The sequence below is a fragment of the Betta splendens genome, chromosome 3 (assembly GCF_900634795.4).
Source record: "Betta splendens chromosome 3, fBetSpl5.4, whole genome shotgun sequence".
NCBI lineage: Eukaryota > Metazoa > Chordata > Actinopteri > Anabantiformes > Osphronemidae > Betta > Betta splendens.
The window spans coordinates 8,711,085-8,726,060 of NC_040883.2; the positions used below are offsets into that span (position 1 = coordinate 8,711,085).

At 44.2% G+C, this 14,976-nt stretch overlaps 1 protein-coding gene across 2 annotated transcripts in view; it reads right to left on the reverse strand.

The window, feature by feature from the left end:
- znf536 (zinc finger protein 536) overlaps positions 1 to 14,976 on the reverse strand; it is a 309,249-nt gene that overhangs the window by 212,218 nt on the left and 82,055 nt on the right. The gene's annotated exons all lie outside the window — the stretch shown is intronic.

Sequence of the window (14,976 nt, forward strand, 5' to 3'; positions counted from 1 at the left end):
TTCTATCTTCTGGACTCTTGGCATGCCACGTACAAGTCGTGGCCATCAATGTGTCATTCAAATGCCATGGCTTCACAGCCATGGCATTTGAGTGGTAACAGTGTTCTCACTTTTACTGATTTTTAGATGAAATGCACTAAAATCATGTTTTTATTTCATTTCCATATTTGTATTATAAATTAATTTATTAGACGTCTTATTTTATGTGAATAAAAAACTTCCTCTGATCCTAAATCGCCAACATATCAGATATGTGTTAACTAAAAATTCAAAGGTCACTAAAATCACTCAGCGAAGCTCCAGGGCTTTTACAAAAGCAGGATATAACCAACACTGTCACCTATGAAGGTTAACAAAATTATAAGACTTCAAAATCTCTCAAAATTTGTCCCTATTTATAATCAAGCTTCTACTGTAGCTTCTCAGTACATTTTAGATTAGTTCTCTGTTTTTTAACTAACATACATTTTCATTACAGAATTGTTTGGGGCGTTTATAAAATATCAACTATTTGTTAAAAAGCTAATCCTCATGGAATGTTTACATTTTTATGTTTTGACTAATTGTATAATAAATAATATTAAAAATGTTAAAATACGTTAGTTAAGCAATTGTGAAAGTGTCTGCATATTAATTTAATTAAATGGTTTATTAAATAAATGTCACACCTGTCCTTTTAGAAAAATGTCATAAATCAAGCTGTCGCTGAATGCAAACAGTTAAAGAGAACTGGCGTCATCACTGGTATCACTTCAAATCATCTTACTTCCTTATGTTATAGTGCTAATCTGAAGATGAAATGAACAAGAGATGGAGTAAATGTGGCCTGGTGCTACTTCATGGAGTTTGTAGAATTTGTCTCTAAATGCAAGAAGCGCAAAATCCTCACAGAAGGAGCAGAGAACTGTCCATTTTGTCATCTGTTTGAAGAGATCCTTTCTCACAGTGTTGTTGTTTTGTAGGCTAAGTTACTACTGGCATGAGGGAAAATATACAATAGTACAAGTACTGTACGTACAGTGAGCAGTAGCATTATAGTATAGAATGATATTGAGACATATGATAATAGTAAGATAAGGCAAGACTGCACAGTGAACTGAACATTTTTTGGACCTATTTAATTGTGTGGAGGTTCCAGGTCAGGGTACGAAAAAGAGGCCTTAAAAGAAACCAAAAAAAAAATTAAAAAATAAAAACTGATTACTTTTACATGAAGTGCACAGGGCATCTGCAGTACTTTAAGGTTAGTGTGTGCGCGGTGCGGAGACAAACTCGCTTCATAAACGCCAACAAACAAACCCCTCTTTTCCAATGGCTTGCTGTTTGTCACCCCTTTTCACTGAGGCATTAACTATTGACGACAACTGCCAACAAAAGTGATGATGCCAAAAAAAAACATAGAGGAGAGAAAATAAAGACACAGCTAAAAAAAAAGTGCTGCCAGTGTAAAACGCAGGTATTGTTTAAAGATAAAGAAAAGATGGGGAAGAAGTGAGAGTATGGAACCGGTGGCAAAAAAGAGGAGTGACAATGCTGCCGCTAAACAGCTTTGGCAGGAGATGACAGGAGGAAAGTGGAAAAAAATGATATATAAATACAGTCAACACACTTTGTTTCTGCTACTTAAAAATATCCTGTCCCGTTTTAAATCCTGACACATTCTGTGATGGGGCTGTGCATGGATGAAGAGGGTGGGATGATATGCTGGCGAGGGGGGGGGGGCTCAGAAGCAATAGTGCCCCCCCCCCCATTGCTCTTACTATCATTACAATGTGAATCGAAGGGCCCCGTATGGATTTGCTTTCTATGTAGTGCCAGCACTCACTAAAGCAAAACCCCACACGGAATAAGATAATCCCTTTCAAACGGGTCGCGGCCGGCGCGGACATGACTTTGCAACGAGTGAGCAATGCGGTGAAGAGGGGGTGGGGGGGGCAGGAGGGTAGAGGGTGAACTCATATGCTCCAAGTTCAGATTCAAAAAAAAAAAAAAAAAACGCTCGCCCTTCTCTTGGCACGTCTCCCTTTTTGATCTCGGCCGCCAACTCTAATAATCAGTTTCTCCTCCAAGTATTTATCAGACAGAACGCAGACAAGATTACATCCAGAGCAAACGTGGCCCACCCCCCACCACCACCACCGCCGCCGCCCCCCACCCCCCCATTATCCTGCGAAGGAGTAGCCTCGGAAAAGACTGACAACAGCGGAGGTGACGGAGTGACGCTTAGAAGTGGGAGACGGGGAGGAAGAGAGCGTGGTGGTGGTGGTGGTGGTGGTGGTGGTGGGGGGGGGGGTTGTTGTGGAGTGGAGACGAGTGGATGCAACGACAACTCATTATCCCCCCGACTCAAAAACATCCCAAGCACATACAAGCGGGCGCATACAGTATGTGCTCCCACTTTGGGTCAGAACTTGTACACCACTTTTGTTCGCGTGCTCCCGCTCTGTCATTTCGCTTTACTTATTTATAAGACTTTACAAGTTCCTCGGCGGAGATGCAGAGTGTTGCAGTTTATGTCTAATTTAGTAAATATCCTTTCGCCAGTCAGGCCTGTCAGCCATTGTTTTTCTCTCCTCCATGTTTTCCATCTCCTCAACTTCCCTTGTTTCCATTTGCCGGGTGACAGAGAGGAATCGAGCCTGGATCTGAGCAATATACTGTGTATTCTGTCTGATTCTGGCCTCTTTTGTTGTGTGTTGTGTGCGTGTGTGTGCGTGTGTGTGTAGGGGGGAGAAAGTCTCCAAAAGTTTCACTTCTGAACTGCGCGCCGCAGACGGGGCCAGGTAACTAGTGCACGACGCCAGGCTAGTTGCGTGAAACGTGTCAAGCCCTCATTGTCATTTAATGCAGAAGGGGGATAATAGCCTGCCAGACAGGCAAGTGTCTCCACACAAAGTCTCCTTTGCAATACCCTTCGTTAGCGATCACAGCGTGACGGTGGCAGCGTACAAAAGGGAACGAGAGAGGGAGAAAAGCACGGAACAAGAGCGGGGGAAAGATGAAATGTATTTTGAATGTTTTATGGAAAAACAATCTGACACAAAGTAATATTCATCTCCTATGAATCCAATATTCTTTTTGGAATGATATTAGATGGTATCTATTATATCTTCCATTGTGTTCCCATCTGCCCTTTTCAGGATCTAAATTATGTGCATTAGTACGTAAATGGGCTAATGCCTGTCTGTATTTAGCTGGCTACATGCCGTGAATATATTCTCTGCTTCAAGAAGTAATTGGTAATTACAGTGGTCATTTAGGCAATCACTGTCTCCCCGAGATTCATGTCATTCTTAAAAATAACTAGCTCTTAACCTTTGACAGAATTCTACAGAAACTGTTCATCATCGCCCCCGCTTTGATTAATTTTTACACACACGCGCACACAATGGGCACAAATATGCTCCGAAACAAAAAAAAAAAACGAACCGAGCACGCACCTAAAGTACGCACGGACACACGAGTGTGCAGGAGCGCATGGAAGCGGGCGGACACACACACACACACGTGAGCAAACGCAGCAGCAGGTCGCCGTCCATACGACTTGAAATAGAGATTCCCCCAGATTGGCGAGAAGACGGACTCCGCCACCTCCGACACCATTAGTTCCATTTCATAAACACCAAAGCTAGACATATATACTGGTCATTTAACTTTTCTGCCCCCATTCTTCCTTTTTACATCCGTCCGTCTACCTGCCTCTTCCAACTGCGCACCTGATTTATCTCGTCTGGCGCACGGGAAAGCGCTTTTATCTGTGCCATCCTTTCCCATTCCTCTGTTTCTCCTCGCATGCCAGTCATTTCCATGCATAATGATCCACCAAAGGCAGCGTTGGTAGAGGAAGTGCAAAATTGGTATTATGTGCGAGACATCATCATGTTGGCGATATTAGCATCAAAATATGTATTTGCTTACGCCGATGCCCTCCATTACAGAGTGCTCCGTGCAACTCTTTTGCATCTTCAGTGGCTTTTGTATGCAAAGAAATGTATCATTGTTTTCTTAGACCGTCACCCACCGGCATATCAGCAATTTTACAGTAATAAGCAGGCAGAGGGAATGTTTCATAAATTCTCCATATCCCTAGAACTGGTTTTATGAATCTTTAATGAGAGAGCCAATGACCTCAGTCTTGATGTGTAGAGTAAAAGCCACGAGGAAATAAAAGCCTTTAATAATGATGAGTAAAATGTTTAGTCACAAGCTGCCTCCGTAGAGTCATTAGTTAACTTATTGGCTTTTGTTTTCATTTTACTGTTTTTTTAATAACTTTTTCCAAGTTGAAAAATTTGAATGTTTGATTTCTTATTGTTATGAAATGACAAGGTTTAATAATGTTTGCAGAAGCTTAGTAAACTGTGTCCATAATAACATCCCAGCTATGGTAACATACAGTACAGTAAATCCCTGTCAGTGTTTATCTTAACAAACGTGCTGATGAGGGACTTCTGTTGCACGGGTTCTTGTGCTCTGACCTTTGATGGACAGAGGTCATGGGCTCCCAAACTGGCCTTTTAAAAGGCGTTGACCACTGCAGATGAGGAACATTCCACGAGAGCTGGAGTTATACAGATGTTCTAATCCTCTAGCCATCACAATTTGGTTCTTGTCTTAAACCTTTAGTCAGTCAGTCCCATTAGCATCATACGTATAACACTGTATAAAACACCTTTCCTCAGTTCCTGTACAACCCCAGGGGAGCAGCTTCAGTAAACACACCAGTAGCGTCCAGTACACACATTGTTAAGTGTTTACTGCTGATTTTTATGCATAGGTTAGAATCCAGTATTAGTATTGGCTGCACTACATGCAACGGCCCCCAAACATACTTAATTAACCCCAAAAAATCCTGAAGGAACTGAGTCCCCATACTTTCTTAATGACGTTGCAAAACAACTTTTGTTTTCATTCAAAACACAGCACTATGGAGTAAACTATTGATAAGAACATGATGCCAATGCTAATTCGAATTGGAAGACAGCTGTTTAAACTGATTCAATAGCACTAACTGGAAAAATGTCAAACTAAATTCATTTTGAGATACAGCTTCCTAAAAAATTATTATTATTTTTTTTAGTTCTAACCCAGCGTACAGTACCACTGGAAATGCAGTACTAAGGTTTTCTTATGCATATGCTTTTTCCAGCTACATTAGTCATGTAAAATGCTGAAGTCAAGACAATTTCTTAGTGAGCTCAAACATTTGAACACTTACTCAAAGGAGAATGTGAACAGGATCTAACATTGCACACATGTACTAAGGAAAAAAGCTATTTAGCTTTTGTTCAGAATCTCTGAACAGTGATAACAAGCTGAACCTTTTACTGTTAGCAAGCAACTCCAACGCCTAAACAATTTAATCTAAGCGAAACAAGGATGGTCATTAAAAAATGTAATACTTCTACAAAGCTCAGCAAAGGCACGGATGGGGAAGTAAAACAATTCAGGAGTTCTTTGGTACAATCAACCCTAAAATGTGATTTGCACACCTTATAATTCCTCCTTCCTGCAATGTTTGTTCCCCCTCAAACGGACAAGTGAAATGAAATGAAGTCAAAGAACAGTTCCTGTAATATTAATGAGACACTGGAGTTTGCATGGTTTAATTTAAGATGCCCTTTTTACATGCCAGACTTACACACTGCTCTGGGTTTTATGTGCACAATGTGGAGTTCTTCTGCCTTTAAGTGAACAAATGTATTTGAAGAAACTCTTAAAGTAGATGAGTCCTATATTATAGTGTAAAAAAATAGATGTCTTTGTATTGTACCAGGTTAAAAACGATAACATTACCTAGTTAATCAGCAATTAATTCGAGAAGTAGACATAGTGGAAAAAGCAAATACAGTTGTACAGTATGGTACGTCCTACTGTAGGTCTGCATCTTAAATCTATTAAAAAGACCTATGCTGACCTTTGTTTTAACTGTTGTAACTAAGGTTGTGTGATCTCTCTCAAGGTGAGATTTGCACACAGTTTATGTTACACTTATAAATGACTTTTTAGACTATGTGTAAAAATGTGTCCAAGCTAACAGACTTACATCATTCATGTAATTCAGGACTGGAGCCCATCCCAGCTTGCTGCGGGCGAGAGGCGGGGTTCACCCTGAACAGGTCGCCAGTCCATTGCAGGGCCACACAGAGACAAACAGCCATTCACACACACACTCACACCTATGGGTTATGTAGCGTAGCCAATCAACCTAAACGCATGTCTTTAGACCGTGGGAGAAGAGAACCCATGCAGACACGGGGAGAGTGCGTGTATTCCTCCACATTGATAAGCTATCACTGATAGGAACATGGCTTTGAGCCTACTGGTGAATTCTTAGTCGTCCAGGTGAGGTTGAATGAAAGTTGAGTGATGAGAGAAATCTCACTGGAAGAGAAACATGTGGAATCCAGCCAACTCTCCTCAGGCTGAATAAGACACCTGGATACGTGGTGAAACGTTTCTAGGAGCAGAGGAAGTCGTCCATTTCCACTTTGAGCTTTCAGACATGGCTTTGTAGTGAAACAAACCAGATGACGAACTGGCCAGTGTGCAGTTTGGACCTATTGGTACAACAGCAGCCCCCGTGGGGTCGCGGGGTACACCCTGAACAGGTTGCCAGTCCATCAGAGCTAGTGAACCAAAATACCCAAAATACTGTACTTGTGCTAGATTTCAAATCAATCAACCAGTGCTCATCATCTTATAATTTTCATCCATGCACGTCTCTGAAGTCGCTCTATCCCCCCATGAGCCCTCATGCTACTGTAACAGTAAATGTCAGAGAAGCTAAGGCTGCACAAGTCAGTTTAACCCATAAGTGACGCAGGTGTCACCAAATGCAACAAATTTGACCAGAGACGTTTTCCACATGGTCCATTTGTTTGCTTCATATCCCACATAACTTTCCTGGGGGTGTAGGTTCTCGTGGGACGTGGGTGTTACTTTCTAATAAGACGCTGATTATAAGGAACACACAGAAGTTGTGGGAAAAATACTGTGAGGCAAACCCTTCACAGTTCAATATCTTTGTGTGAAAGGTGGAGGTACTTACTCGCTCGACCATGAATCCCCTGTCGAGAAAAAAATCATCACTGATGGATGTAATTTTAGAGGAAAAATGAGTCAAAGAGGCAGAGAGAGGATATAAAAGCAGATTATATTTAAGCAGTAATCAGGACAGTGAAGAGCTTGGGAGATTTTAATATGTTTAAATGTTCTTAATTGGGCTCAGAGTAGAGTGGGGCCCCCTGAAAGCATCCACCCAAAACACTGCTCTAAAGGTAAAAGCAGATTGCCTTTATTGAATTGTAATGAGAAGTGGGAAATTGGATGTTAATTCTGTCCCTGGAGTAAGTAAGCGCTGCCTCCGCTTAGCGCGAGGTGCAGCAGTATCGGGGTCATGCGACTGAAGTTGTGTTGCACCTCGTGCGGTTATTTAAGGTAAGTGAAGGGCGCTGTTGAAGCTTAACGGATTCTTCGCCGGTGATATATGTGCCAAGGGACGCGTGCCAGTATTTGTGTGCGCGCCCACGTACACGGCGCCACCAAAGGCGCGCACGCCGCCGGCGTCTATAGACAGTGCGATCACATCCGCCGCCGACACTGTTGTCACCTTATTGAGGCCTTGTAGGAATTAGACCGGAGAAGATCAGCTCCAAGCACACTCCAAACACGCGCTGAGCTGTGTTCTCCTGCAACTCCGGATATTATCAAGATTCCGCACTGGGAAGGGGAAATATTAGTGTGGCAAACGCATCCGCCAATGCAAACTTACATGGTAAAAGGCGTAGCGACGACAGCTCGAAAACAGCGTTTCCCTGCACTCTGTCCCTTTGAATTGTAAAATCAGCTTGGCAAAAGAAGCAGCACCATAAAATTCAGCTGTGGTTTTCTTTCAGCCAAAGCGCTTTTCTTTTGTAGGGAAGGAGGGGGGGGTGCGTCAGGGAAAAAAAAAGGAGGGAGAAAAGCCTAGGTCTTAGCTGTGAGAGCAAGAGTGTGGGGAAAAGCATGGGTCCATCTGGCAACGGGAGAGGCAGCTTTGTGGAGATCGGGTCCAAGACACACTGCTACAGAAGGGTCCTTCTCTGCGACACCTGCAGAATACCTCAGCGCCGAGCGCTCGCCTGCTCGCATTGTTCTACAGAACACGGGGCCCGCGCGACCCGGAAGCCGCCCGCGCCCACGCCGGACCGCGGCGGCCGGAGCCCCCGTCGTCCTGTCAGCCGCCGTCAACGCATTAGTGCGGAGGAGCAATCAAACAAATGCAGGCACGTGCGAGAGGAGGGAGCAACGGATCTGCCACACGAGCAGATCCGAGCGCATGGAAGGGCGAGAACTTAGGGAAGATACAAAGTGAGAGATGTCTCTTTTATTTACCCTCATGCTTCAGTGCTCCTTGTTAAGAAGAGGGAGGACACGGGGGCCTCGTCGCCCAATTTGCTGCTCGTCTATGTGTTTCTCAATTGATTTCCCTGACAAAGTCTGCAATCATTTTTCAACTCTCCTTCATCCCCCAGCTCGCCTCTTCCCCGTCCGTCTCTGTATTTTTTTTATTTTTTTTTATCTCACTCTCTCCGTGTGTGATTCTCTCATGTATCAGGGAGCTCGCCTCCACTCGGGTCTCGCGGACGCCTCGAACGAGGGCTCTCGAGTCCCGCGTCCAAGATGCCGGCGAGACAAGCGCCGACGGCGGCGCGGAACAGCCGTCGGACGCGGCGAACGCAGTCCATTTCACAGATGTTTTATGAAAATGAGAATTAGGACATGCTTGAAGCACACTGATGACAAATCCTCTCTAAGCTTTAATTAGAAACGTTGTAAAAAAAATAATAAATAAATAAATAAAACAGGCCGTCTACCGGCATGTACAACTTTTAAAGTGTATTAAATGCTGCAATCATATTTAAAAACATTATAATCTCTCTATATAATTAGGATTTTACGCGTAATTGAGAGTGCGAGTCACAGGTCAAGGTGAGCGTTAATTCTCACCCAGAACCTCATCTGCAGCACAATGACAACGCTCACCACTGTTAGATTAATGAAAAGCTCTCAAAAAGTGTGATTGTTATTATTAGGCCTAAGATGTTCCCCTGCAAAAGCAGGACAACTGAAACTAAATCCTCCTTATACTGTACGTAGGCTTCCTCTTAGGGGCTTTTTTCTCACATTCACCCCACAGCTAATGGCTCTAAGCATCCATTTTTACACAGCTACTGTATTGATCAAAACAGCTCTAAAAACATATGAAATAGAAAACCTTTGTAATGCCTTCTATAGATCAGAAATATTACTAAATCAGATAGTGAGAAGTCATAAATTCAGAGAGGCAGGCACAAGTACTTCTATTTAATTTCCTTACATAGAGGCAACGTGTGTGTGTGTGTGTGTGTGTGTGTGTGTGTGTGTGTGTGTGTGTGTGTGTGTGTGTGTGTGTGTGTGTGTGTGTGTGTGTGTGTGTGTGTGTGTGTGTGTGTGTGCTGCCAGTCAGCTCTTAAGCGTTTTTTTTTTGTTTTTTAGTTTCAGTGATGCAAGCTGCAGCAGTTTACAGTATTGTGCAGACGCGGAAGTACAATATAATCATTTTATGCTGACTAAACAGCACGGCCTGCATCTGAGCCTGCAGCCACAGATGCCGCATCTATTTGCTGTAGGTGTGATGACATGCAGTCTGACCTGGGACAACCCGGTTCAAACTCTACTGTCTAACAAGTCTAGTTTTACTGTCATACGCTTTGCATTGTGATCTGCCACTGAGTTTGTACCTTTCTAAAAGTTTTTTTTCTTTTGGGTTTAGTCTAAACCTTTACTGTTCTGTTTTGTTTTTGTTTTGTCTGCTCTAGTGAGCTGTGATTTACAGCCTTAGCCATGTATATACTATACAGTACACATTTACACTATATCAGTCTAGGTTTCTGAAAACCACTACTCCGTGGAGCCCTTCAAAGTATTCCTTTTTCATAATAGTATTACACTGTAGGTAGGATAACACTGTAATAATCAGAAGTTCTGAGGCTCTAAAGAGTTCTGCTGTGTGACAATGTGGAGGAGGCGTAAAGCAGAACGACGGCTATCGGGTGATCACTTGACACGGGTTAAGTTGTTGGGCTGATATCATGAAGAGGCAAAGGGCCACTGTTAACAAGACCACTTACGGTGGTGTCGGCTTTAAGTATTGGAAGCTATTAGAGGAACATTGTTAACACTGACTCAAGTGTGAAATGACACGTGTGGAGAGATAACGAGAGGTAATATCGCCATTATCGCAGTGGTCATCTCAAGAACATGCTGATCCAGAGGATTTGGTTAAGACAAAGTAGGAAACTCTGACTGGCGCTGACACCTGCGCTTGTTTTATTGCCACGTGAAGATGTCACACGCGAAGAATCAGCAAGAAATCTGTGGGCGTCTGGGCCAGAAATCCTCACCAGCACCTGCAATTTAGCCCTTAAACAGAACTCAGAGTCAAAGATGCATCACTTGGTGTTGGATGATGGGGGGTTTAGGTTTGAAAGGTGACAAATTCAAGTGTCCGATGGCGGTATCACAGGCCCCATAAGCAACGGGTGCCACTCTACTGGCCTCTGTTGGGCTTTCACCGATACCAACGGTCCCCATTGATCTGAACACGGCTCCTCCAATACCCCTTCCAAATGAACCTGCCCCCCCCCACATCATGCACCGTGAGATAAAGGCTCGCCAGACGTGAAAAGTTGCAGGCCAAAAGTTTGAGCTGAAGAAAGGAGAAGAAGAAAAGAGGAAAAATGGAAGAAGTTTAAGCTGTGGAGCCCTTCCCCTGAAGGCAAGCTGGCCTGCCATCTGTGCAGGCTCTCTAGCCATAGCCACCACCCCTGGAAGAGAGAGAGGAGAGAGGCAGCAGGCTAGAGGGAGCCAGGGAAAGAGGGAGGGAGGGAGGGAGGGAGGGAGGGAGGGAAGGATGGAGCGAGAGAGGGAGAGACAGACTGGGAACACGAGGGACGAAAGAAGCGGGTGAGAGGAATGAATGGGAAATAAAAGGGCAACGGAGAGCTTAATGAAGGTAGCATCATCCCTGACTGCCTGGTCTCCGTTGTCAACCTTTGAAACAACCAGCTAACCTTGACCACATGTGAAGACAGCAACATGACCTCCCCCTTTAGGGCGAGAGAAGACAACCAACCGAGCTTTGAACATGAAAGGCAGCGCTTGACACACAAGCGGACACGAGCTTTGCTCGGCTGCCACTGACACTGAGTCCACTTTTTAACCAAAGAGGATCCTAGTTTTGTTAACGTTTTTTTTTTTTTTCCTCTTTCCTTTACTCCTCTTTCCTGGGAAAATCTGCCAGAGCTTATCCATCGAAGCCAACACATGAACTTTCAATCAGGGATTAGCCGGATTTTCCAATGTGGATCTTCTTTTGTGAATTTGGCCAGCACTGCCTGTGTCATTGGCAAAGGGAACGTAAATAGAATATGATCCCTGGGCCAAGGGATTGCCTTGCCTATTTCAAAGAAAGACTTCAAAAACAGAGCCCACTTAGCCTGCTTCATGAGTGTGATGTTTCTGTGGTTTTGAAGTGCATCCTTCACATCAGACCACCAAAACAGTCCAAATAGGCATAGACGCATGCTGCTCGCATGCACTTTGTCCCGGGGGACAAAAGAACGGCCGAAGCCTAACCTTGTCCCTTAAAAAAGTAGGAAAAGTAACAAAAGCAGCCGCTTGCGCCCGTGAACGGGTGACGGCACAGGCGCTCTTTGCTCTAGCGGTGAGCATGACAGCGCCTCCACGCGCCCCTTCTATCTCCAAGTTCTCATCCTGCGCCGTCCTCTCTTCTGTCAACATTGTCCCCCGTGCTGACGTCCAGTCTTCGCAGATCTAGATGCTAATCCTAGCTTACCGTGCTGGCGGCTCCGATAAGAGAGGCCCCGCCATACAACAGCCGGGTGTGTGACTCCCGTAGACTCCAGTGCTCTATCAGAACACTCCATGTGGCCGCGGGCCACCACCGGAGTTGGACCGAGGTCCGTCTCAATGAGGGTTTATATGCAGGGACACGCACGTGCGCGCACAGGAGCGCACGCTCGTGCACAGCCACGGAGCGCTGTATAGAAACACATGCACGCAAACAGCGACACTGAGCCGGCCAGACATAAAGAAAAACACTCCGATACGACAGCTAGCCGAGAAGATTTAAACTTCCACATGGACAGAAGTTTTATCGTAAAAAGGAACAATAGGCAAATATGCCACCCAACTGAGCATCGTGTTTGTTCTTTAAATGTCAGAGTGAAAATCCCCCTACTTTGAAGAAGATAGGGCTTTAATCAGCCAGCTAACGCTGTTGCATCCGTCATTCTCTGCTTGGCTCAGCCGTGGTAACAGACTTAACAAACACTGTATGTTTACCCAACAGCAAGTAAAAAGATTATCTATAACTTCGCTCCGTCTCCGCTCCGCTCTCCCTCTCTGTCCGTCTGCCGGGGACAGTTGTTTTAATCTCGCCGCGCCTCCTGTCGTGCGGCCGTTGCCTTCGAGCGCTCTACCTGACGGCGAGGACCTCGTCCTCGGCGCAGCGGGGGGGCGTGTGGCGTTCAGGTGCGCGGGGGGCGGGTTCCCGGGGGGAGCGCCGAGAGTAAAACTCCCTAATCGCCCGGGTTAGTGATTACACAGAGGCGCGTTCGGAGTCGCTAACACTTTGAAATGTGACAGCCTTTCCCCGACTTCGCTCTAATCTTCCCTTTTTAAAAGCAGACGGGAAAAGGCAGATGAGCAATCATAGCGCGAGGTCACGCAAACAGAAGAGCAGCCCGTCTCCAGGCGAACAGCTTGCAGAGTGACTGACAGCACGCATAGGGTTAACAATCCTCACACGGCTCAGGGGCACGGCACAGCAGCGCTCCCGCTCCCCTCCCTTTACCTATTTTGGTGCTGCTTTCTTCTTTTTAATGTCTTTTTTTTCCCGGGTGGAGATTCTTGTCAAACAAACAAACTCTTCTATTGTCTGCGTGTAAGAGTTTTGCTTGTTTCCCGGTTTCTCCGTGGTGGCGTCGTTGTGTTTTCCTGTGCACAGTTTTGTTTCTGTGCCACTTTTGGAGCTAATAAGAATCTGTAAGGCTGTGTGTGTTTGTGTGTCAAAGTGTGAAATGTGAAAGAGCCTCCTTCTTTGCCCACCTATCTCTCACTAGATGAGAACCACTTCCTCAGGGAAAATCTAAAACCTCCAGCACATTGTGACAAGGGGTGGGGCGGAGGATTAGGTGCCACGGCTGAAAACCACACTAAATTGAGCCCTCAATGTTTATTTTTACACTTTGCATTGTAAATTAAAAAAGGAAAAAAGAATGTGGAAAAAAATAAGTAGGATGGAATTTGAGGTATTGTCGCAGCTACATCTTTTTTTTTTCTTATTTGTTTCCCTGCAAATGAGATTGTTCTCCTTGACTAAGAAAGCAAATGTTACAGCCCAGAGCACACAGGAAGACGATGCATGAGAAATCTGTGCAATGTGTGTGCGAGCGTGTGTGTGTGTGTGTCAGTGCGTGGGTGTGTGTGTAATGGAAATGCTCAAATGCACTTGATCTTTTATTTGGTAGTGCTTTTCTTCAAGTGGTGCTCACGAGCTATTATAAGGCACTATAAGCACTTTCTAAATGGATTATGAGCAAATTGTATTCATGATCATCTGTATATAATATAAATTGCTTTACATGCTGAACAATGAGGAACTTTCTTTGAGCTGGCTCAGAATGCAGTGATTATCTACCACAGTACATGTAATAATATTTTAAATCATGAGTTATCAGTTGAATCACTTTGCATATTTTACTTAAAATGCTAAATGAATACATACAGGGTACTGTGAATTGTACTTTTTCAGATGCCACTTTCTCTGACCCTCCTGTTCAGCATCCTGTTCATATGAATTGTGGACCAAAAGGATGATTAGCAGGAATGTGCTTTGCAACAAGCTACAAAATTGCATCCTGCTTAAATGTAACAATAACAATACCATCACTTTCAGATTGACCACATTGATCAATCAATCAAAACTTGCTGCTTCAGGTGGGAACTCCATGGAAAATCAGCAATAGAAGCAGGTTTTATTTTAGATTTACTCTTAAATGGACCTGAAAGAATGTGCTGTGTGAGCCAATGCGTGTTCATTTAAACCCTTTAAACAACGGATGAAGAAAAATACAGTAGTCCAGAATAAAAAAAAAAAAACAAAGGCATAATGCTGTGATTTAATGCAGATTCTCAGCTAATATGTACATGTCTAGCATGAAAAATCTCCATTACTCTCACTCTCACTCTCTCTAGCTCAGTTTTGTGTATGTAGGCATATTTGCATACATGGTGTGATCTCAATGCCAGCGCTCAAGCACATATCAGATTTTTTTCCCCCACTCTAAAATTGCCAACAACCAGTTAAATGCAGCAGATCCACCAAAGAGTTGATTAAGCAATTTATACATACAAAAGGCAGCCTATCTCTCATACTTAAGATATGGGCCAAGATGTCCCCATTTTTTCTTCTCTGTAGACATTAACATGTTATGGCGCTTCTGGAAATATGATCCTGCTTTTAATAAAGTCTGCCATATTACTCTTAAATGATTCCACATATCTGTAAATGGTGAGAATATAAGCAGCATTATTATCTCTTCATTGTGGGTGATGAATCTTTTCCACGGGCCTCTAAACTGTACATTTAGATGTTCACTTTAGTGTGTGTGTGTGTGTGTGTGTGTGTGTGTGTGTGTGTGTGTGTGTGTGTGTGTGTGTGTGTGTGTGTGTGTGTGTGTGTGTGTGTGTGTGTGTGTGTACCTGTGATTCTAGGCCGATGTATGATCCCATATGTGAGTTCTCCTGTGTGTGTGTGTGTGTGTGTGCGTGTGCGTGTGCGTGTGCGTGTGTGTGTGTGTGTGTGTGTGTGTGTGTGTGTGTGTGTGTGTGTGTGTGTGTGTGTGTGTATTGGTGAAGGAGGGAGGG